The sequence below is a fragment of the Argentina silus genome, assembly GCF_951799395.1.
Source record: "Argentina silus genome assembly, chromosome: 1".
NCBI lineage: Eukaryota > Metazoa > Chordata > Actinopteri > Argentiniformes > Argentinidae > Argentina > Argentina silus.
The window spans coordinates 20,195,226-20,220,033 of record NC_139655.1 but is presented as its reverse complement, the minus strand read 5'-3'; the positions used below and the strand labels follow the sequence as shown (position 1 = coordinate 20,220,033).

At 43.3% G+C, this 24,808-nt stretch overlaps 1 protein-coding gene across 1 annotated transcript in view; it reads right to left on the bottom strand.

Annotated features, from left to right (window-relative positions):
* The window catches only part of pcdh7b (protocadherin 7b), a gene marked incomplete at its 3' end in the record, with an annotated part of 96,291 nt that overhangs the window by 49,324 nt on the left and 22,159 nt on the right, over positions 1 to 24,808 (bottom strand).

The following is a 24,808-nucleotide window of genomic DNA, read 5'->3' as shown; positions in this document are numbered from 1 at the left end:
CTCTTGTTTATTTCCACACTAAAACAGGACAAGGTGAACAAACATGGTCCCTATGGAGGGCATGAGCGAACACTACAGCAAAGGCAAATAAACAGTACCACACACGCACGTACGCACGCACACACACACACACACACACACATGCACACATGTTGTGCACACACAAGCAGAATTAGAGTGAGCTGCTGTGTAGGGTGCTGCTGAGTGAGACTGTATTAATGTTCACTGGCACATTATGGAGTGTTGTACTGTGCACTAAGCAGTGAGTGAACATGTCATTAATGCTGAGGCCTATCCCTTCCCACAGCAGGATAAACACAGAAAGAGTGGGAGGACAGGATGTGTTAGAATTCAGTGTCCATCATGCTACTGCATATGCACAGTGTAGAGAGACATGGCTAAGAAGGGAGAGGAAAGACAACAAATGAAAGGATAGTTTGGTCATTACCAGAATAAATGGTATAACAAATGGCTTATGTGATTCATTAATTACCCCCCCCCCCTTTCCTATCTCTTTTTTTACCCCATCATGAGAATATTAAACACGACAGAAGCCCATTACTCAAACTACTCTCTCTTCTTCTCCCTCCTCTCCTCCCTGTCCACAGTCTTGGCAGTCTGATACCTGCTATCACTGGTCATTATAAGCAATTGCACCTTTCATTTGCATTGCTGTCTTGACCCTGGTATTTGTCACCCTCTGGACGAAGAGGCGTTGCTGACATGCTCAATCTTAACATCAGGCAGACAGTCCAGAGACACACACACACACACACACACACACACACACACACACACACACACACACACCATATCATTCTCCATTCTGAGCAAGTGGCGACAGGTCACCTTAGAAATTGCACCTTTTTTGTCATTTTGTCATTGTGAGACAATTATTGTTTCAAGCAAGTCTCAGCCAAGGCAAGGCTTCGCAGAAGATTTTCCTTTTGATAATGAAAAATCCCAGAAGCCATTGGGAATAGTGTTCTCCTTTCTGCATGTTAAATTTGCATTTATTTATTTATTTCATTTTTTCTCTCTCCCTGGCAAATGCAGCAATCTTGGCAATAAATCATGTTTCCATGTAATTACAATCAACACAAAACAAATGAATTGAAATACATATTCATAGAAATTTTACTTGAATAGTCAAACATTTGTTGCATAATTAAAAATGGGGCCCGGAAGGAGTCTTATTTATTTCAGTGGATTACCTCTTTAAATTATGTTTATATATCAAAACCCTTTTCCGGTCTCTCCTCGCCTCTCAAAGAAACACAGGTCTGACAGCGATCCAAGTCCCAATGCATTATGTTTTTTAAACACAAAACCAATGAAGTGAACTTCAGACTGATTAGACTACTGGAGCGCTATACTCTACGGACATGTATTTTTGTAATAATGTAAATGAAATTACTGTTGCTGAATGAATTAGTATTGAGTATGTTGTCAGGGGGCAGAGGAAAAATTAGTTTGGGAGAAAGAGGAGAAAACAAAGTCAAATGAAGAAATATACTCTGTTCACCTGTGTTTCCTCTATTTTCTAGGCGAAAAAATACTAATTTGTTTGCGGAGACGAAATGGAGTGTAGAGAAAAGGCCGGAGAGCCTGGGGGATTTAAAACAACCCAGACTGCAGCGAAACTATCTCTCCATTCATTTTGGCTCCTTTAAATGAATAAAATGAATAAAAACTATTTTCTCAACCATTTTTTGTGTGTGTGTTGCAGCGCCTGAGAAAGAAAAACGAATTGTACTGCACGCCATGTGAAATCATGTATGGCTCCTGGGTGCCACAACCAATCTTGCTCTCTCCCTGGGTTCAGGGGTAGGGATCTGTCTATGCTGTCACAAGCTCAGACCCAGGGAAAAATAAATCACAACGCCCTGACACACAGCACTGAGGGCTGGGGCTCCTTCCTCCTTCCTGCAGGGTGCTGTCTGTGGGTGATGGGGGATTGATATCTCACACCTCAACGGCATTGAAGAAACAGACAGCGGGTGTGTCAGAGGTCTTCTACCCTGAGGTCACGTGGCATGAGGCTGACCCTTCTCGCTGGGCGTCGGCCATTTTCAGAATGAATGCTTTCATTAACCCAGACCCTGAGTAACAGCCCCATTCCATCTCACTCCACCCTGACCTTCTGCTCCCCTCATGTCCCCCTGAGCATGACACATACACACTGTCATGGTTCAATAAGTATCTGTACTATGAAATGCTAGTAAGCGTTAATAATGTTGATAATACTAATCATTTAAGCATTAATCAAGTAATGAATGTTTGTCTATAACAACTGTGCGACCTTAGAGTCACCCTTTGCTTATGACTTGAGTAGACTAATAGAATAGAGAAGTAGAAGTATTGCTTATGAACTGTAGAGAAGTAGAAGTATTGCTTATGAAATGTGTTAAAAGCCAGACATGTAGATGCACAAAAAAGAAGGTTGTTGCCAAGGCATATGAGAAAGATGTACGTTTCAAAGGACCCAAGGATGTCTGATCAAGTGTGGCTATAACTGTGCACTATAGGAAAGCAGATATTAAATATGTGAAGACCCGCCCTGGGGGGGATTGAAAGTATAAATGTATGCTTGTAACTTGTTTGTTAGAAACAGACTGCCATGCTTGCAACCATTAAAAGAAGTAAATATAACATATATTGTGTACGTGCCTATTTGTGCACCAAAGTCTCACCAAATACTAAGTGGTAACCCTAGATTTCCACGACAACACACGCATGCACGCACGCACACACTCAAACACACACACACACACACACACACACACACACAGCAAACCCCATGATGTGTTAGGCTGGGGGGTTGTGCTTAGAATGCATGGTTTTCATTTCTAGTTAGCGTTAGTTTTTTTTTTTATCTCTTCCAGACGAGGGGCTCAGCTAGCGCTACGCCACGGGGTCTCTTTGGGCTGTATGAGTGATTGAAAGCCGACCATGACAGCCACGGGTGATTGAATGTCAAATAAACAGACTAAACGAGCTACAGGTTACTGGGAGCTGTGGTCGGCGTCCAGCACAGGCTAGTTCCTGGAGCCTAAACAGAAAACACATGGTACATAGCTCAAACAGGGCTGTAGCCAATCAAAGCGCTGTTTGCTGTGCCATTCCTGTCAATAATGTGTGACCCCTCAGTTTTGATTTTCATTTCCTCCCTAACTGAACAAGCTGAAATGTTGTCAGGGATGGTTGGTTTGTTCTTCAGTTGATATATGCTTTTATCTAAGCCAGCATGCATGAAGAACAGATTGTCTAGGCAATCTTGTGAAGTTTTTGTTCTAAATTCTAAGCTGTAAAAATCAATTGCACTGATGCACGTTGCTCCAGGTAGTCAGACAACGTTGTTCAGTTGACTTTATTATATTGTGAGAATCTCTGTACAACCCACATGCAATCTCTGTTCCAGTCATGATACACGTATCATACATAAAATGATGTATCCATGTTAACACTGCATTGCTATTCTGGTGCTGGGTCCCTGCTGTCATTCATTGAATAAGACTTTGTCATGGACAAACTCTCAATTCCACATGACTGAATTTACAATTAAGCCTGGCTTCTCTGGAGCTCGTGGAGAAGGGTGGATGCAGGGATGATGGGTGGGGGGGGGTTGCTGTGTGTAATTTCAGCTGTACACGCCTGTGGCGGATGGTGGTGACCCGCTAGCCGTGAACCACAATGAGTAATTGAGGCTGGGCCTGACTCGGGCAAGGGGTGTAAACACAAACTACGGGGCCTGTGTGTTATTGCAGCCAAGCGGGGAGTATAGGAGAGAGAGAGAGAGAGAGAGAGAGAGAGAGAGAGAGAGAGAGAGAGAGAGAGAGAGAGAGAGAGAGAGAGAGAGAGAGAGAGAGAGAGAGAGAGAGAGAGAGAGAGAGAGAGAGAGAGAGAGAGAGAGAGAGAGAGAGAGAAGGGATGGGGTGAAAGCGGGAAAACATGGACAATGGGTGGATGGAGAGAGGGAGAGGGAGAGAGATGAGTGACACATGAGTGTGATCATGATTGCCAGAAGTTCCAGTCTGTAATTAAGTCGCCATGTTTTATTTTTAATGGGCAACCTGACAGTGACCCGCTATCCGCCAGCTGAGACACAGAGTAGGTGCTAGCCCTGCTACTCTGAAGACAGGGCTCACAGGGAGGTTAGGTTAGCATCGATAATGTATTACAATGAGTAAAATTAGTTTAGGATATCTCATGTAGGTATATTTACAGTAGGATTGTTTTGTAACCAGGGGAGTTCACCTTATCTTGCCATAGAAATGTTCTGATGTTCACTCTTTTTACTGTGGATGAGATGGGCGCAGTAGCATTGAGTGTCTGAGTGTAGATCAATTGAGATCTGAGGAGGAAGGGTAAGGTTCTGTTTAGGTGCTATTCAGTTACATCACTTAATTACTAGCCTCCAGGATAACCTGAGAAACACTGTGAGAATTCATTTCACTTAGGCCTCTGGGAGTCTGAGGAGGGATACAGATACCCCAACATGGTTGAATCTTCACCTCCCCTGGTTGAACCCCGGGGTGAGAGGGAGAGAGGCCAGATCTGGGTGGGAGTCACTGAGGAGACTCTGAGGTTTGGGTCAGCTGGCGGAGATGGGGATGGGCGGTAGGATGGTGGTGGGGAGGGGTTGATGTCCTGTTATCATAGGCGCCTGGGGAGTCTCAGGTGTCATGTTCCACCTGACTGATGGCTTTGGCCCAGTCATGCTTCGTTACTCCTGTACTTCTCCTTATTACATTCCCTTCTTACTGCACTCCCCCACACACATACCTCACAGGTCTGCTTCCTCCCAGCAAACACCAAAAGAAATAGCAGTCTAACATATCCAAACAACATTCAAGTCTTCAGGAAAAAAGAAAAGGAGCTAAGATAAAAGAGGTTGCATGTTCAAAACAGGCTGGTGTCTTGTTCCAGACGTTGAAGTCAAAAGAGATTCAAAAAGTGTTGTTTTGTTTTCTAGTTTGGTGGATTTAAAACATGTTTTCAGAGGCTTTCAGACACATTCAGGCAAAGATCTATTCAGTCATAGATCCCTCAGCTGTCCAAAGTGTCCACTATTTCTATGGTCGATATGCACTTCCTCTCACAGTGAATAACACTGATGAAGTTGAATGTGACCCTTTTCACTCTGAGACATGGGTGGTGGCTAGAGCTCCATTTCAAAAGGCCACAGAAAAAACTTTACAAACAAAATGTTACAAATAACTTTGTGATGACATGTTGCAGACATTATGTGGTACAAGGCGCAGTCACTCTGAGTGAGAAGAGGTGTTCTCCTAACCTACCCTGCAAGTGTGAGGGAATTTATTTCACATTCTGTTTTATCATGTGGTCGTTTCATGATCTAACTGTATGCAATCGATTGAATGCCCTTGAAGTCTTTATTAATTCCTCTGGTGTTGACCCTTTATCACCCTTGTTTCGCTGGAGAAATATGTCAATAAATATATCAGCATGCTCTGGTGAGTAAAGGAGGCTTAACAAATCAGAACAGACAGAGGCATAGCCCAAACATGAAGGTCTAGCTATCTATTTTAACCCCACAGAGCCTTACTATGGTAGAAGGGGGGGTTATGGCATAAAAGTTGCCACTATCCACCATGGGCCTTTGCTGAGAAATACTCAGCAATAATCAGCTTGTGCCGTGGGAGTCACTTTTGAAAGAGGGAGAGAACGAAAGAAAACTACGAGAGAGTTCATTCCGTTTCCAACCAATGTATTCCCCTCTCTATTCCCCCTCTATTATTGTTCGTCACTGTGAGTTTGAGCCGCATTGGAGGAGCGCCATAGCTAGCGCTTCCATTAGCATGCAGCATGCACCCCATGTGCCCTGCCTGAGAGACAGACCCACAGAAAAGATCACACATGGTTACTTTCTTAGTAGAGTCTGGGCTAAACTTTTAATTGCTCTTCAAGTGGCGGATTAGGCCACTGGTGTAACAGAGATACTATTCTGAGGGGACGTGTTTACGTCTTCAAACCTCTGACCTGCTCTGAATGGGAAAATCAAAGTGTCTTTCAGGGGGATTCCATATTGAGTGTCAGAGGATTAGCTTTCTACTAACAAATACAGGCCATTTAAGAGATTTGGATGTATATTATATTGGATTCTATATTTATATGAGTCATATATCATGAAAACTCTCCAGTGAGATGATTGATAGTAGGGAGGTAGAGGTTGAGATGTGAAGGTATAATATAATATAAGGAATTCTCCATAATACATGAACTAGGCTTATTGTTGGAGAACACAGAGGACATGCTATTTTCATTCATACTAAAACGCTATCCATGTGAATCATTTTGACATATCAGTTACAGTTTCTAATATGAATGGAAAGGGTATCTATGTATTGTGTCTAAAGTAAAGAGGTGCCAATGCTTCCCAAGTACTGGGAAAGGCTGTGTCTCAGCCCTGACACAACCCTGGTGTAACTTACACAGAGTGGCTACAAATTCCATCCTCATGTTACCAACATTTTATATTAATTCCTTGTTTGTAGACTGTGAATGATACCCATTACTTAGTGTGATTGAGCATGTGCATGTGTGTGTGTGTGTGTGTGTGCGTGTGTCAGTCAGTGTGTGCACACATCAGTGCCTGTGTGTGCATTAGTGCATGCATGTGTGAGCATCTATTCATCAGTCCGTATACTGTATGTGTGTGTGTGTGTTTTCATGCATGCCTGTGTCATCTCATATGTCACATACATCAGTCGCAGTCCCTTGGTTGGTCTGACATGGGGAACTAGGTGTTGTGTGTAGGAATCCATCATCGTTGCAAACACTGCATCTGACAATTGACCCATTACTGTCAGTGTGTGACATCAGCGTGTTGTGACACAGGTCTGAGCATCAGCAAAAAGCAAGGCATGTCAACAACGCCAAGAGACAGGACACAGCTAATGCCAGGACAGACATTCGCAACAGTAGATATGGCTGCTCACTTGTTGTTCACAACGCCAACCAAGCAAACACATCACACCTCTGAAGGAACAGGTGCCAGGTAAACAAAGGCACTCTCTGCTGATCCCAGGGCTGTGCATTATAATCTAGTCAACAGCCGCCCATCCATTAGGCCTATACAGTACAAGCTCAGGGCCGAGGTGTGACGACATATAGTCCCTGGCTTTGCTTCAATGACAACGACAGCCAAACAACAACAGAGACACAGGGATGGAGAGAGAGAGAGATACACAGCAAGAGAGAAAGTGGGAAAATGTGGAAGAGAAAAGAGAGAAAGAGAGAAAAAAAAGAGGGCAGAGGGCTAGCATTGAGCGCATTATAGGATCGCTTTAATAAGGCTGATAAATGGCTCTTTATTTACCATCCTGTGTCACTGATGACAGATAACCTGCATTTAGGGGATCAGGGCTAGAATCCAAACAGGCCATGTGTGAAGGGAGAGAGAGAGAGAGAGAGAGAGAGGATATCCAGCTTAACCGTTAATGAGGCATTCTGTTATAGAGTTAATGCAGGCATGAATCACACAGGATAAGTGTGTGTGTGTGTGTGTGTGTGTGTATGTGTGTGTGTGTGTGTGTGTGTGTTTCGCAATTTCATGCAGATTTGTTTTGGGGTTCCTACGCATTTTACCGCAGATTTAACCACTAGGGGGGGTTTGTCTTTGTCTTGATTAAATCAATGTCAATACAAGAGCAGAGAATCAGCCCAGTCAAAACCAAACATCATTTAACGTGATGCTTTATGCCGCAGTGCTGTAAGACCAGCTTGGGGCTATCACAACAGAGGCATAAATGACGGCGGTCCTTTTGAATCACATTTCATTTCCTCAACACATTACACCATCCTGGTTCTGACAGAGACGCAGAGGATGATTATTATACAAGCAATTAAGAAAACAATTATTACAAATGAGTAATTAAACACTAATGTTTGAGCAAATAAACACAGTGAGACAGAGAGAGCAGGAGCCCAGGGCGATGGGCGATGAGAAGAGAGAGGGGGTATGAGAGAGAGAGAGAGAGAGAGAGAGTACCACTACCTCACTCTTTTACCTGTACACTTCACCACCCCATCTCTCTCTCTCTCTTTCTCTCCCTCTCTCTCTGTCGCTCCCTGTCCTTCCCTCTCAAGCAAGATCAAACAAGGTCAAACATAGTGGCATTTGATTGATGAAAATGGAATTAAGATGAAAGCACACTTCAGATAATGAAGATATGCAGGCAAAGATTAAAATGTCGCTGAGGCTGCTGAGGTGCAAACCAAATTAATATTAAAATGTATGTATGTTTGGCTTCTGCCCAGACAATCCCCATGTGCTCTCAGGGCCCCCAAGCAAAGTGAAAAACATAACAACAAGTAATATCATTTGTGGGAGAGTGGAAAGGCGACTTCTTTTAACTGACAAGGAGCATTTCATCTGATGCCCCAAATATGAGATGGTTGTTTCAGCTGCACAATGTAGACATTTAGCTTTCACTAGGATTGGAGTTTCTATACAACCTGTACTAGTCTCAGGACTCTGCAGTGTAGACTAATATGCTCAAGTGTGTGATACAAACCCTATAATCAGAGCTATCTCCATGGTTTTAAATGGCTGAATCTGTGTGTGCCTGTGCGATGCGTGTCTCCAAAGATAGCGGAGAGATAGGCCTCCCTGCGTCAGAAGGCATCAAAGGCAGGCTCTATCAGGGGCTGATATCGCTGTGTGATGACTGAGATACGCATACTAATCCCCATGTAAAATAGACCCATCCTTCAAGGAACTTCTTGGAGTGCACTTAGCTAGCGCCTCCTCCTCCTCCCTCTCCCCACCCAATCTCTCCAACAAAGAAAAAACAAGAAACCCAAAATATCACTGACATGCTCTTATACTCTCGTTTCTGGGACCATTCCTATTAGATCTCATTACCTAGCTGGGGACACACTCGTCCATTTGGGTGAGATAATGTGGAATTTGAGGATGGCGTCGGGTGGCTGCTGTCGTGACATTAAGAGGCTGAACATTGAGCTGGCTCTCTGTTAAGGGAGAACAAATACAATTAGCACTAGTGTCTGGTCCCTCAAACACAGACTGCCAAATAAGTTTGCCAAATGAAAAAAAAATCTGAGTTGTCTTGAAATTAAATAAGGACTGGGCAACAAGAAACTCCATCCATGTTGAAAAGACATGGTTAACAATAAGGGCCTTTGTCTTGCGGTAGGAAAACACTCAGGTCCCAGAAAGCATTTCACCTCTCCTTAATCAAAGGTCAACTAGAGGCCAAGCAGGCATGATTACCAGACACCTGTATCTGCTCTCTGGTTAACGGTGAGCCGCCCCTGCACCGTCACTCACCCGGTGAGTGTGTGTATGTGTTTGGGTGTGTGACCTATCATATTACCGGCAGCTGGGTTGCTAGGAATAAAACAATCATGAGTGAGACAGGGGCCTGTCCAGTGGACGGAACAGATCAAGTGTCTCGTTGAAATATGCCCCCCCTTAATTTTCCTTGCTCTCTGCTCACAGGGCAGGTGAAAGCACCTGAGTGTGCTTCGTTGTTCCCCACAAGTAATCACAATGAGAGAACGAGGGAGGGAGGGAGGCGAAGTACAACAAGACATATTGGTGTAACATAAGATTGTGGAGGGGATAGCAGTTACATAGATATACCACACAGCACACGGTGCGGCCAGGTTTGAGTGGTGGCTCTACGGAAATGAGGCTAGCTTAGTCATGGAGCAGTGTGTGGGAAAATGACTTCAGATGGCTATTGACTGATACTGTGGTGACAGGAGTAGAGAATGACTGCTTCTACGATCAGCACTGGCCTGTGTGGTGAATCTATGATGTTAGATCAACATCTAAGCATGGAACAAAATGCAGAGATGAGAATGTGTTTGTCTATGTGCTTGTACATGCTTTCAAAAAGTGAAACCAACACACACACACACACACACACACACATTGTAAACCATCTATACGATATTACTGTCCAATAAATTCCCATCAAAACCCAAAGCCAATCTAAAGGAGATCTAGACCAGGGACATTCATTAGATCATATTAGATGCCATGGCTGTTATGGCTTTAATCAAGTAACAATATCCAGCTGCCTCCTTTTGACCAACTTCTGAATAACCTTGTTTGTGTTTTGTCTGCTCTCTGTAGAACAGGTTCTCCTATTCAGCCCCATACAAAACCAACTGTGGCTGCTAAATGTAGCGTAGCAGCGGGTAATAATGGCCTTCTTTGGGCTTGCTAATTTAGCCCCATGTATAAATTGGAAGGTAGTGCTCCAGGCAGGGGTTTGCTATTTATCATATCCAAGCAGCTTCCTTTAAAACAATAATCAGGTCCCCCAAAACACCAATTTGGCCCACATTCCTATGCAAATAGGAAAATTGGGTGTGTTTTATTTGTCTACGGAGCAGACCCCATTATGAAAGATATAGGTTAGCTTGTATGATGTTTGTTATCTGGGAGTATCTGTTTTTCAGAGTTAACAAAATACTGGGTATATTTACTTTTCTCCCTCATCTCTCTCACTCTCTCTCTCTCTCTCATCAGTACTTTTGGACTAGAATGAAAGCAGGTCAGGCGTAAAGAAAACTCAATAGACTTACTGCTAATGCACTGTATGCCTGTAGCACAGAACAGCAACCAATTTAGCAGCCATTAACATACAAGAAAACATGGCCAAATATGTAAATCTTGGCTGAGTAGAGCTTCTGGACTGGCTGTTCTGCATGAAAACAGAATTCATTGTCTTTTCTAATGACTCTCTGCAATGACGTTTTTTCCCATGGGAGTGGGATTGAAGTGTGGGAGGTGCAAGGTGACTCTCCTCTTCCCATGATGCATCTGATGTTTGATGCAGTACTTCACTATGTGTTGTAAGAGCTGTAGAGACATATTTCTGCACCTGACACACACACACACACACACGCACGCCCGCATGCACGAACGCACACACACACACACACACACACGAACACTCACAAACACAGAGATGGGGGGTACCAAAAGTCTGTTCTGTGTCTCACAGTGATGACACATTCCCAATAAATACAGAAAAAACTGTGGTGTTGCAGAAGTTGTCAACCTGTTATCAGTGACTTAGTACTTAGGCTTCACTGCTTTGCGGTTGCAGGTATGCCAGATGTGTTTTCAGCTGTACAACTCAAATCCTTATTTCCATCTGTCATGAATGACACTACACAGACCCAAAGTCATCCATCTTCTCTTACTCCTCTCCCTAATCGTTCTCAGATCATCGCTATATTTGGAGCCAAGACATAATGTTAAAAACTCAGAGAGAGATGAATGAGTTATGGAGCATAAATCTAGCGGTAAGGTGAACACTTTGAACCATGTTCAGGCTTACGATTGGACCTGTCACAGCAGCCTTAACAGAGCTCTCCAGTGTTTTCAAACGCACACGCACACACACACACACACACACACACACACACACACACACACACACACACACACACATACTCCCTTGGTTTCTGTTCTTAACGAGTTTACATGACCCAATCAACCTCAATACTGTCTAGTCGTAATGCTGCCTAGACTTGGCCTTGGTCTCCTTTTTCTGTACCAGAGCATCCGATCTCCTCCGAGTCTTCTCTCTGGTTAATATTTCATCAGGCAGGGAATTTCACATCTGTGGGTCACATTCTGGGCTCCAGCAATTAGACACTCAAACAGCTACCTGACTCCCTTCTTTTTTTGTTCTTCTTTTTTTACTCCACACACTCTTCAAAGGGAATTAACAAGCTGAAATTAATTTGTGCTTTGCTACTATCCTTATAACATGATCCCAGAGAGGTGAGAAGAAGAGAGAAGAGGAAAAGAGAGTAGAGAGAGAGAGAGAGAGAGAGAGGAAAAAACACCTGAGCTCACATGAATAAAATAACATTCCAGCTGTAGAATGTTTCAAAGATACAGTAAATGAGGAACGACTAAAGAAGCCCACTGATTTTCTGGGTGCAGATCTTTTCTATTCTTGGACAAATCCCCCGTTTAACGCAGCAAGGACATGATGTCTTTATGGTTGGAGAAGCTTTTACACCTTGAAGTGATACATGCCATAACGGTTCAGTAAATTGAACCGTGTGTGTGCCTGTGGTGTGTGTGTGTGTGTGTGTGTGTGTGTGTGTGTGTGTGCGTGAGCAAGTGTGTTTCTGAAATGATACATTCCATAGCAGTTCAGTAAATTGTACCATGTGTGTGTGTGTGTGTGTGCGTGTGTGTGTGTATGTGTGTGTGTGAGGAAGCGTGCTGCTTTGATACCGTGGTTTTAACCGAGATATAATAGCTGGATTAACAATGCTTAATTTAGTGTAAGACCTTCGATTAACCCTGTCTTTACCTCAGAGCATTAGAAGGATTTACATCAGAGTGTCTTATCTGCTATCTCTAGATCTATGTACCTCACTCACTATGTCAGCATGACATCATCGGTTAAAAGTGCAACCAGTACCGCAGCATTGTTTGATCATAAATGTAGGGCATGATGGCGGCTCGAATAATGACCCATTTACAGTTACAGTACTAAACCAAGAAGATCAGTTATTTTATTAGGCACAGAACCACAGAGATCACCAAGCATGTACCTGCTTTCAAGAAGGGTTACCAAATACCAGTTATCCATGTAGAGCACACATATGTGTCCCCAAGCATACAGTATATACACATTTATAACATGTATTTTTCGGCTGGTGCTGATCTAGGACTTGATTAATATGTATTAGTTTTCAGTTTCTCTCTCATGGTTAAAGGTCATGCTTAGGGGGTGGCTAAGCTGATCCTACCGTAGATCTGTAGCTAAGGGCAGCTTCTACCCAGAGACTGCACCCTGCGGTGATATATTGATTGACCCAGTGACCCTACTGTCTGTGTCTGTGCCTTGATTGATATGTATTAGAGAGAGAGTGGGTTTAAACAATTTAGTCAGGCAAGTAGCATATAACACATACTGATGCAACTAAGCAACTAAAGCCAGCATGCAGAGAAAATCCACATACAACATCATACACAAGGCACACACACACACATATGACCCTGCATGCACCACAGACACATAAATTGCTAAACGGCATGCAGACACACACAAACACACACACGGAAAAGGACACACCTTCCCACACAAACCCAAATCTGTCCATCACAAGTGTTTACCAAACCTGCAGAACTGCTCCAATCAACACAGGAGCTGGGGCTGTCAGTCAGGCATTAGGAGCCATGTCAACAAAGCAAGGGAGGATGAGGCTGAATGCCTATTAGTGGCTGTGAAATTCCTCCTTTCATATGCATTTTTTTTCTTGCTTTCTGACAAGCTGCCCACTGCCTTGGCGTGAGCTAGTTGTGTTCCCTCACTTGGAATCAGTATCTTTTTATTCTCTGAATTCTCCACTTTATTTATTTATGTCTTTATTTTTTTTCTTTCTTTCTATGTATTTCTTTATTTTTATTGTCTTTCCTCTTTCTCTCTCATTACTGCATTATCCTAAAACAGAAACAAGCCCCTTTTTACTTCATCGGAGACAGAAAGTTTTCACTTTGGAATGGACACACACACACACACACATCAGTCACCATGCTTTGGAATGCAGTCGGTAAAGATGCACACACACCCAACGACCACATCAATCTTGGAAAAATGTATTTGCATATTTGTCAAACAAAGCTAGCTACCTCACGCTTCCCTGGGGGGTTCTATAATGAGCAAGCTTTATTTGGATTCCATTCGCTGGTTAGTGTATCTGTGGAACAATCTTTATCAGCCAATGACAGCCCGGCCATGACAAGTTAAACTGAGAGCCCCAGGTAAAGAATGCCCTTAACCCCAGATCTATGATTCAATTAGCTATACCTTAACAATCAGGAGGATCAACACATACTGTGTCTGTGGGTAGGGATGACTTCTACTCTTTCAGCTGCATTTGTAAAGGCTGTAGACCAAGGCAGAGGACTCAATTGCACGACTTGGGACAAAAGCTTAATCCAAAAGAGTAATCCTTTAATTCCAAAAAAGAATTTGGTACACAGGTAGACAATACGTAGGAAGGCAGATATCCAAAAAGGGGGTAGGCAAGGTATGGTACACAGGTAGTCAGTCAAATAGGAGGCGGATTATCCAACAAGGAATAGGCAAAATACAAACTTGGAAAAACTAACAAAGATGAAAAACCAGGTAGACAAGAAATCACTATGAAAATCGCTGGGACGTTTTGACACTAAAGCACAAAGACGAACTGGCAACGAGACAGGGGAAATACACAGGGAATGATGATGAGGAACAGGTGAATCCAATCAGGGCGGGGTAGACGATCACACAGGCGGGAAACACACAAGGGCAGGTAGTGAAGTGTCTGGAACGAGAGATAAGGTGAGAGACACAAAAATAAACAGGGAACAAAAAATGAATAACATGAAACAAAGACAAACAAACTAACGAACAAGACAAGACGTAACAGTATTCTGATGACTCAAATACATTCCCAGGTCAAATACTTAATAAGGCTTGTTCATATTCTGTTAAATTATCACAAGATTGATTGTCCATTGTATGCATGTCATGTTCGATTTACTCTCTGACTTTGATCTCTGCATGTTGCAGCCAAAGAGCAAATAAAGTATTGGAGAAGTGTTTTGCATACAAACGAAGGGAGTGTGTGTGTTCAGGAAGGAGGATTGGGCATACATGGAAGTATGGATGGAAGTAGATAGAAACAGGTCAGGGGGCTGATAGGGGGTATGTGCCTGTGTGTGTGTGTGCGTGTGTGTGTTTCCCAATTTCAGATTAATTTAATCTCTCGTTCTGTTTTTTTAACTACAAATTATTCTTGGAATCATTAAAAAGTAATCTTAATGTTTTAACTACAAATCAAAGTATACAATATATATTATTTCAATTCAAGTTCTTCTAGAAGAATAGATAGACAAATAGCTGCTACAAATTAATCATATAAACATTTACTGCAAATACGTTTGTGAATAAGAGAATATTGATAAACAAAATGTGCAACATTGGCCCATGTTGTTGAACTGGGACACTAAAGTATTTTTTTATAGCTTTTTTTCTACCAAGTGTAATCTTTGTGCCACCGGGCAAATTCAGCACACAGCATCATCAAACAAATGTTTTCTTCAGTTTTTTAACTGCATGTGCACAAGCTGAATCTAGTGTACTTTTCAATTAACAAAAGTAATCGACACAGTATTCTGTTATTTGCTTTGCAGTTATTGTTGAATTACATTTTATAAAGCTGTTTTTATCTATATAACACTAGGCTCTGTATTGCTAACATTTGCTTATGGCTACACACATAAAGCCAGCTCTGCAGTTGGTGTACAATGCACCCACATACACACACTGGACATTTCTGCAAAATAATTGGGTTGTTGCCAGGTAGAATTGCATCACGACTGTGTACTCTTTATGAAATATAATTGCCATGGAGCAAATTGTTGTTTTCTTATCATTGAGAGAAAACAACAATTTGTTTTCATATAGCCTAATAACATTTGTATGTCTGAATTCTGGCTCTATTAACAGAATACTTGAGGCAGACAATTGTAATGGAGTTTTTTTTTTTGTTATTCGATTAAAGTTATTCGATTAATCGTTTCAGTGTGTGTGTGTGTGTATGTGTGTGTGTGTGTGTGTGTGTGTGTGAGTGTGTGTAGGTGAGGTGATGGAGGATGAGGGCCTGTGGCAGGTAGAAAATGGCCTCTGCCTTTTCATTTGACACCGCTGTGCCTTTAAACAAACATCCCTGGGCCCCCTCGCGCAAGGATAATCCACTCAAGGTACCAAGCAATTTTCATTATTGACTGGTGAGACACGGGGAGAGACAGAGAGAGAAAGATAGAGAGAGACGAGAGGACGAGAGAGAGAGAGAGAGAGAGAGAGGGGGGGGGGGGGGGGGGGTGGGGGGTGGAGGGTTTTAGGGTGGGGGGTGGAGAGGGGAGCTCGGGAAGAGATGGAAAATATAGCGGGAAAAGTGCGTGAGTGAAAATTAGAGTTGGATTGATAGTAGAGTGTGTGGGGAAAGAAATGGATAGTAAAGAGAAAGAAGAGGATGAGAGGGAGAGAAGAAGCTAATAGGAAATAAAGAGGGGGTAGAGATGGAGGAAGCCTAAAGTAGAGCAGTGAGAGAGATAAAGTAGAATGACAGGATAAGACAGAGAGAGGAGAAATAGGTGGGAAAGAGAGGGATAAGAGAAGGTGGGATGATGGAGAGAGAGAGGAGTAAAGGGGAGGGGGAGACCATGTTGATCTTGTAAGCTGGGACTCAATCATGGTCTCTGGTATACATGAATGTCGGAGCAGCCCACTAGACTCTCTCCATGTTTACCAATGCAAGGGGGTGGAGATGGGAGTGAAATGGATGGAGTCCCCACCGCCCTACATATTACATACACACACTCACACACATCAACACACACCCTCACAAACCGCCACACTGGCACACATGCACGCACGCACGCACACACACACACACATTTACAATGATGGTCTTCAGGAGTGTCACTAAACCATGAGGGGTGGATGCAATTTAGCTCCATGACGGAGCAGACCTTCCACACTAGGCTGTGATTGGTTTAGAGGAATCACATGGGGTCTTCCAGCAGTGCAGACATGGACATGGCCATGAGCTGATGGATGGCAGGCTCAGGCTCTTTACCTGACAACAGGGTAAACACAAATCAAACACACTGATACACACACATACTGTAGATTCTTTCTAGATAGATAGATAGAGAGAGAGAAAGAGAGAGAGAGAGAGAGAGAGATACAAGAGGAAGAATAAAAGATCTCAATATCTTAAAAAAGCTTGCTCTTTAACACAAACAACATACGCTTCCTCTTCGATTTCACCTTCAGCTAAATGGTGTTTACTGGGTTAATTCGCTGCTCAGTTGGGGGGCATGGAGTAGTAGAGAATGTATGTCTACAGAATGTACACAGGGGGAGGAAAAAGGAAGTGAAAAAGAGGAATGATTGATATTCAACCCTCATCTGGTTCCAGTTCAGTGACAGAATTCCTCTGTGTCAAACTGGACTCGACAACACCAGGAAATTAACCTTGCTGGCTTTGTTTCCAGCCATTTTCATTCCAAATAAAAATGACATTTGATCTTCATCTCATGAACAGTTGATGTTAATAATAAGTCTAATATACTGGTGGAATGAAAACACACACGACGGACGCACGCATTCACGCACGAAGCACACGGACACATATACACACACACACACACACACACACACACACACACACATACACACCCAAAGACCCACATGAAAGAGACAGAGACACAGAGAGAGGAGTGTTTAAGTGGTTGTGAATCCTGGAGGCAGTGGCCCACTCGTGGTGCAAATGTGTCTGAACATGGATGCCCCATACTGGGCTATCATAGCAGGAGAACAAAGCCCCTGTACCAGGCAGAGAAGGTTAACATCAACCCCCTACGCTAAACCACAGGTCTAAAACCTCCAACAGGGGAGTGTGTGTCAGTGTGTGTCAGAATGTGTGTATTTGTCACTCAGATCAGTGTACACATTAATATTCCAATGCTGTTGTTAACAGGACCCATTGTCAAATCACACATATTATCAACTTGTGTTAAGAATGATCCTTCTATTCTGATCAATATCCACACTCCTTACTCATTTCACCTCTCAATGCCTCCATCTTCTCTGTCATCCCTTCTTTTCGTCGGTTCTTTTCCCCCTTCCATCCTCTCTTCCTCCCTTCCACCCTCTCTCACTTCTCTTTCCGTCTCTCCTTTTTCCCCCTGCAGTAACACCCTCTCTCACACACAGCGAGGGTGTTCAAGATTATATGGTTCTTTCCTTTCTGGTGGGGCTGAGTTGAGGTTGCCGCTGTCAGCACATAAGGCTCTATAATGGATGGTAATCATTCAGCTAGCATGGAGGCTATGGCTACGACTAGCACAGGGAATGCCTTTGCCACTGCAGCCACAACGGCACTAATATCAGCTAATGGCTTCCACAGAGAGGGAAGGCTATACGCACTAACAAAGGGGAGGGTTGAGTGACGCCACTCACACCCGTAGGGGGGAGAGAGGGGGAGAGAGAGAAGGAGCAAGCTCAGCTCAAGCCCACTTTTTAATAGCATCATTATTATTGAGAGGCCCCAGCAACAGTATGAGGTACACAGAACAATAAGGCAAGTCAGGACACACACACAGGCACACCCATAAACAGAGAAAAACAAGCACACATAGCCTGATTGACAGTAGATGTAAAGGTTTACAGTAGTCATTAAACATAACTAGTTTATGGGCCAGACTCATCATTTTGTGATGTAATTGTTCTATTTTACTATACTGTAGCATACCAAAGCCACTAGTTTTCATACTGATCAGATTTTTCTCCATTGAAGAAGATGAGCCTTCTTACAGTCTGATCTACTGTACAGAAAGGGTCTGTCCTAAACGACATAATCCCTTTTAGGGGTCAAAGTTGACAAACCAATACCTAGCAACAACAGAGCCCCTCCCCCCTCCATAATGAGCATGATACGTTGGCTCATCATCTGGAACAAAACTATGGAACAACATACATGTCAAACTGGGAAGAACAAAATAACCCTAACATGGACAAATATACAGAAATATATGAATAAATAGATATATAAAATACAGCAAACAATCAACTCTGGACAATTACTAAGGGGATAGTAAAGGACCTGGGTTGGAGGATTGGACCTCTGTGTCTGGGGATTAAACCAGGGATAAGCTGGATGTTTCTGATATCTCTTTAGCCTAACGAGGAGGAGGGAGAGGAAATAATAACAAATAGTTGCTTTTCTCCCTGGCATATTTTCTTTTTGATACATATACATAGATATTTATTTATTTGTCATGATTTTGGGAGGTTATGCAAGCAGAGATGACAGAAGGGGGGAGAGGCTATGACTGATCCCAATTTCCCCTCCACGGGGCTTGTGTACCGGTTATTTGGGATTGGGATCAGGGTCAGGCGACATGTTTCTCTCATTATGCCAGGGAGAGCCACAGATGGCCTGGGTCAAAACAGGGGAGATGGGGTTCAAATCTGCTGGATAGGACCCAATGGGTGAGTATTGAGCTACAGAGACACAGCTTCTGAAATTTGACCTCAGAGAGACACAAGATGCTGTATGATACTGTAGACTGTGGGGAACGATCTTTGTACAATCAAAGCAGGCTGGACAAAGATTAATGACTTCTGGAGGCAACTGTTTATGATGTGCCAATAAGTCCTCGGGACTCGTTGAGGTCTGGGGAAAACAATTATTATACTGATCAAAATACAAACTCCAGGAAAAATGGTCCTCCACAGAGTCAAGACAACACAAGCACCAGAACTTGCACGCCTGAATCGTTGATGGTGGAGGATTCGCAATAGAAGATGTATTCAATATGTTTTGCCAGACTGCCCCCAAACACAATCCTGTATCCAAGTCATTTGGTAATGGAGTCACTACAGAAAGGGAGTCACATTAATTCTAAATTGTAATACATACACAGTACAACAGAGTTGGTGCATAAATGGTGCAAATGAAAAGCCAAAGAAACAAGTGTGTGTGTGTGTGTGTGTGTGTGGGAGGGGGGGCACAAGTGTGATACATTAGTGCATTTGTGAAGAGGCGGGGCCTGGTACTCTCCTCAACAACAATGCCTCTGCAACACACCTCTAATTGATTAGGACTGCTACCTAAGGAGACAAACCACTGAAGCACGCAGCTATTTACCCCCCTCACTCTTACACTTTCTTTCTCTCTATCTTTCTCTAACCCCCCCCTCCTCCCTACCTGCACACATGTTGTTTTTTTCAGTTATGACAACTCAGAAAAACACATTTGCGTACATAAACAGACAGAAACACACATACACACACACACACACATACACACACACACATACACACACACACAGAAACAACACACCCAGTCCCCTCTCTGTCTCTCTAAACGTGAGTGCTTTATCTGGCTCTTAATTTGACAGTGGGTAAAACCACCCCTTGCTGTTTCCTCTCCAACAGGAGAAGAATAGGAAGGGAACGTCGCCCCAGGGCAACACATTTTCCTTTTCGCTCCACGTTCTCATCTCTCCTTCCCGGCATCAGTATGCAGCATCAGTGTATGCGCCGAGTGTCTCCAGACACTGGGGCTTTGTGCTAGTGCTCCTCTCTCTCCATCTCTCTCTCTCTCTCTCTAATTCTCCCTCTTACTCACTCTCTCTTCCTCCCACTCAGCTTTGCGACACAGGAGTCAGTCTCCAAAGACTAATGTACACCCATTTAAGAGATGGGGGGGGGGGGTGTTTGTCATTAAGGAGGAGCCTCGTCACTTGTGCTGAAGCGTGCAACTGTGTGGGTACACAACGTTAATGCTATCAGAGGGGTTTTGACATCAGAGTGAGTGAGTGAGTGAGTGTCTATGTGTGTGTGTGTGTGTGTGTGTGAGTGCATGCATACGTGCCTGTGTGTGTGTGTGTGTGTGTGTGTGCGTGAGTGCATGCATACGTGCCTGTGTGTGTGTGTGTGTGTGCGTGAGTGCATGCATATGTGCCTGTGTGTGTGTGTGTGTGTGCGTGAGTGCATGCATACGTGCCTGTGTGTGTGTGTGCGTGAGTGCATGCATATGTGCCTGTGTGTGTGTGTGTGTGTGCTTGAGTGCATGCATACGTGCCTGTGTGTGTGTGTGCGTGCGTGACCTTTTTTCACATGTTGTGCTTTACTGGAGGCGGTGTCTTAAATGCTTTGCGTCTTTTTGTAGTTTTTTCTCTTGCTGTTTGCACAGATTTGTAACAACAGTACTTTGCTACTTGAAGACAAATACTAAGGCAGGGTGTCAACATAAGTGCTCTTAAAATCTAAAGACTGTGTGTGTGTGTATGTGTGTGTGTGCTCCAGTTTGTAAGTGTGTGTGTGTGTGTGTGTGTGTGTGTGTGTGTGTGTGCATCAGTCCAACCCACAAAGGAGCTATGAATCACGTTTTCACCCTTGGTGTAAGACCTCTCATCCATCATTTCAGGTGTGTGTGTGTGTGTGTGTGTGTGTGTGTGTGTGTGTGTGTGTGTGTGTGTGTGTTTGCAGGTTCCTACTCTCTTAATTTGGACAGAGAATGAGCGAGTGTTATCATTTTCCTGTCCTTGACCCATTCCACGCACCAGTAAAGAGACAGGAACACACCAGCGAGATAGAGGAGAAGAGGAGAAGAGGAGAAGAGGATAGAGTAAAACTCCAAACAGCAAGAGAGGAAACAGCTTCTAGCTTGAAAATATGGCCGAATGCCATCGAATGAAGTGTTTTTATCCGTGGCTGACGCAATATTTTTTTTCAATAACACCACATGTTGCAAATATTAGATCTGGTACCACGCTAATCCAAGATGTCCTGATCTCCTCGCAAATAGAGTGTTATCAAATTGAGTTATTCTCTCGGGATAGACTGAGCTTCTGCCTCTCTTCTGTCAGCTTTGACCCGAGGTCGTAAATTGCAGATGGTTATCAAGAGACTCGCTAAAACAGATGGACATGGTTACCTCAGTTTTAATTCAAAATATAGGTCTTTTGAAGAAACTTTTAACTGAAAAAGTTTTCAAGTTCATCCAAGTGGAATTTTTTTTATTTGTTATTATCTCTTTTTCTGTCGGTTTTTGACATATCAGATGTCCCCATACAGTCAGGACATGCACACACACTTCCCACCGTGTTTGATATAAAACATAGCACAGCGACATCCAGTGAGCCTGCACTTGAGGAAGGAGAGCCTAAGGTCAAAATGGCACCCACAATTCCATCGGCTTTCATTTAGAGCTCAAAGACCACCCTCACCAAGGGTGGAAAAAAGGAAAGAAAGTCGGAAGTTGAATGGCCCAAAAAAAACCTGTCATGACTCAATGTCATTGTGTCTCTCCTAATCTCAAAAGGGAATTGATAATTGCCTGTGAGAAGAGAGAGTCGGTGAGGGTCTAATGGTGGTTAGGTAAGCTGCACGCGTCTCTTCTTGCCTGAGGCTCTGAAGGCCAGGTCGGTATAGAGAAACCCTGCCTTCCCAGGGAGCCCCACAGTCATAAAAAGGTATTGATGTCAAAAGGGAAGCACAATGGCATATCCATTGTTCCTCAGTCTGTGAAAGAGAAAGTGACAGCCTCCCAGTGTGAAGGGGAAAATTGTTCACTGGGAGGGGAGAGAGAGATGAGTCACACAGGATTATCAGAAAATGATTGGTGCTTAACCAAGCTGGCGGGGGCCAAGTTTGGCAGGGGACGGGGTACTGTAACATATCACGGCTAGTCTCAGAAATGTCTATAAGGCCCCAGCAGGAGGCTTAAGCAATAAGCAGGGACAACAATGACACAAATGCCAATGGACCCCAAACTATTCAATGATTACAAACCTAACTGTCACAGATGGGACACTGACAAGGTCCACTGACAACTGACTCTTTCATTTTAAAATCCCTTCTACAATACTATCAGTCGTGGAGTGAGGACTCTGTTGAGTTTGACTTCAGGAAGCCCATGTGGATCAAAGGGTGGACTGAGCGAGAGCCTCACTTCAAAGAGGCAACCTTTGATTATGGACAGTGGTGGGAGACACGTCATTTGGATTGAATGTGAAACTATTAGAGTAGAGAATAAAGTATCTGTGTCTCTTAACTGTAAACTAGAATCCTTTCCTTGATACCCTCTGTTTCATGACAATTGGTCTGAAAGAGCTGCATTGGTGGCAGCAAGCAGACTTGGATGGGTTTCCACCATAGTACTGTACTTTGACCTATCCAGGTCTTCCAAAGGAAAAAGGGAAGACAAGGAAAGGATAACATTCAATAGTAATGGGACAGAGATTAACATTAAAGACCAAGACCAAGTACTGATGCAGGGACATTGATAGAATCAGTCCATGAACCAGACAGTCTCTCCCACAAGGTCCTGCGTCTCCGAAACACAGACTAGTCGGAATGCTAGAACTTGGCATTCTTAGGTCCCTGAAGTTCCCATTATTCATGTTGTTCCTGGATCTCTGAAACATTGCTCTGACACATGAGATATGTCCAAACAATGGAATTCCTGAATGATGATGGAATGTCTTATTAACTATTAAAGTGTACATTAAAAAGACGCCTACGACATAAAAACGCTCAGGCCTTGCCAAGCAGGCTTCAGAATGTCAGCCAAAACAAAGTAGCTCATCAAATAAAACATGTCACAATAAATATTTCACCATGAAGTGGATGAAAGATGAAAGCCATATCTAAGAATGCCTTCAATATTAAAACATCAGGTTGTTTGAGTTTTAAATCGTCCACCTATATGACCTTATAGTATAGCACATAACTCTTCGGTAGATTTACTTTATTTGGTCATTCAGATATATAAAACGTTCCAGACATATCCAGATAGCCTACTGTATATCCAGTCAAAAAATCGAATAAAGTTAAGAGATGTATAGCCCACATGGTTTTGCTGCACTGCACATTTTAGAGTATACACTCCCATGGCCTGAGACACTGAAATTCACTTAAAAGAAAGTTAATATGTATCCTAACAGATCATGCAATTCAGCAATAACAGGGGTGGTGTGTGTTCGTGTGTACGTGTGTGTGTGTGTGTGTGTGTGTGTGTGTGCATACGTGCGTGTGTGTATGTGTGTGTGTGTGTGTGTGTGTGTGTGTGTTTGTGTGCATACGTGCGTGCGTGTATGTGTGTGGCCTAAGGCTGAGCAGTGGGAGGTGAGATAAACATGAATATGCTAACGCTAAGTAAGTGTGTCTATCCAAAATGTTTGTGTGTGTGTGTCTTTTTCATAATAAAGATACACACAAAGGCACTGGGCATCTTTTATAATATAATATTTTATAAAATAGATATACAGGCTTTTATTATTATTATTATTATTATTATTATTGGCTGTGCTTTAGCTTTGTGTCTTTGACATGCGTTTAGGTTCTGGGATTTTTCCACGGTTCTATGTCATGATCAATTTGATGCTTGGCACATGACGAATGCTTATGCCTCTGAGGGGATTGAGGACATTGTGTGCAATCCCATTTTGCCTCAGTCTTCCACGGGAATACCAATCCTGTCGTTTTGGCCATATTACAAGATCGTCTCAACTTTTTCCTTTTTGATTACAGACAATTGTTTGGCAGAAAAATACAATTTTAAATCTCTGACGGCACACATTGGTGGGTCAAAATCTGTGGTACGGACTTTTATTTTTATCCTTACTATCTTTTCTTTGACATACTCTGAAAGGAATGTCAATTCTCTATGTAAGTGTACTACTGTTGAAGGTTGAGACTACTAGCATCAGAAACGGTTACCTTACTAACCTTAAAGAGTGCCTGAGAATGTGTAAGAGAGAGAGAGAGCGTTATCCGTGGAGAAGATAGCCAGACCCAGAGAGAGCTGTGAAGCCGTTTGAGGAGAACGAGCTCATTTAGAGCTAATTTGTCCAGGGGGCCCAGAGAAACCGACCGCCTCAGCCCGGCTCTGGAGTGTGAAACAAGGAGCCGTCGGCCCTGTGTGTGTCACTCTAGGTGTTTGTGTGTGTGTGTGTGTGTGTGTGTGTGTGTGTGTGTGCGTGCGTGGAGCCGTCGGCCCTGTGTGTGTCACTCTAGGTGTTTGTGTGTGTGTGTGTGTGTGTGTGTGTGTGTGTGTCTGTGTGTGTGCGTGTGTGGTGTGTGTGGCAACTCAACACCTAGTAAATCTAGCCCCCCCTCCCCCCCCCCCTCCCCAAGTCAGAAAATGAAATCAATACTTTGAAGCACAGTAGTCATCATATGCATTTGGGGACTAATACATATACAATGCT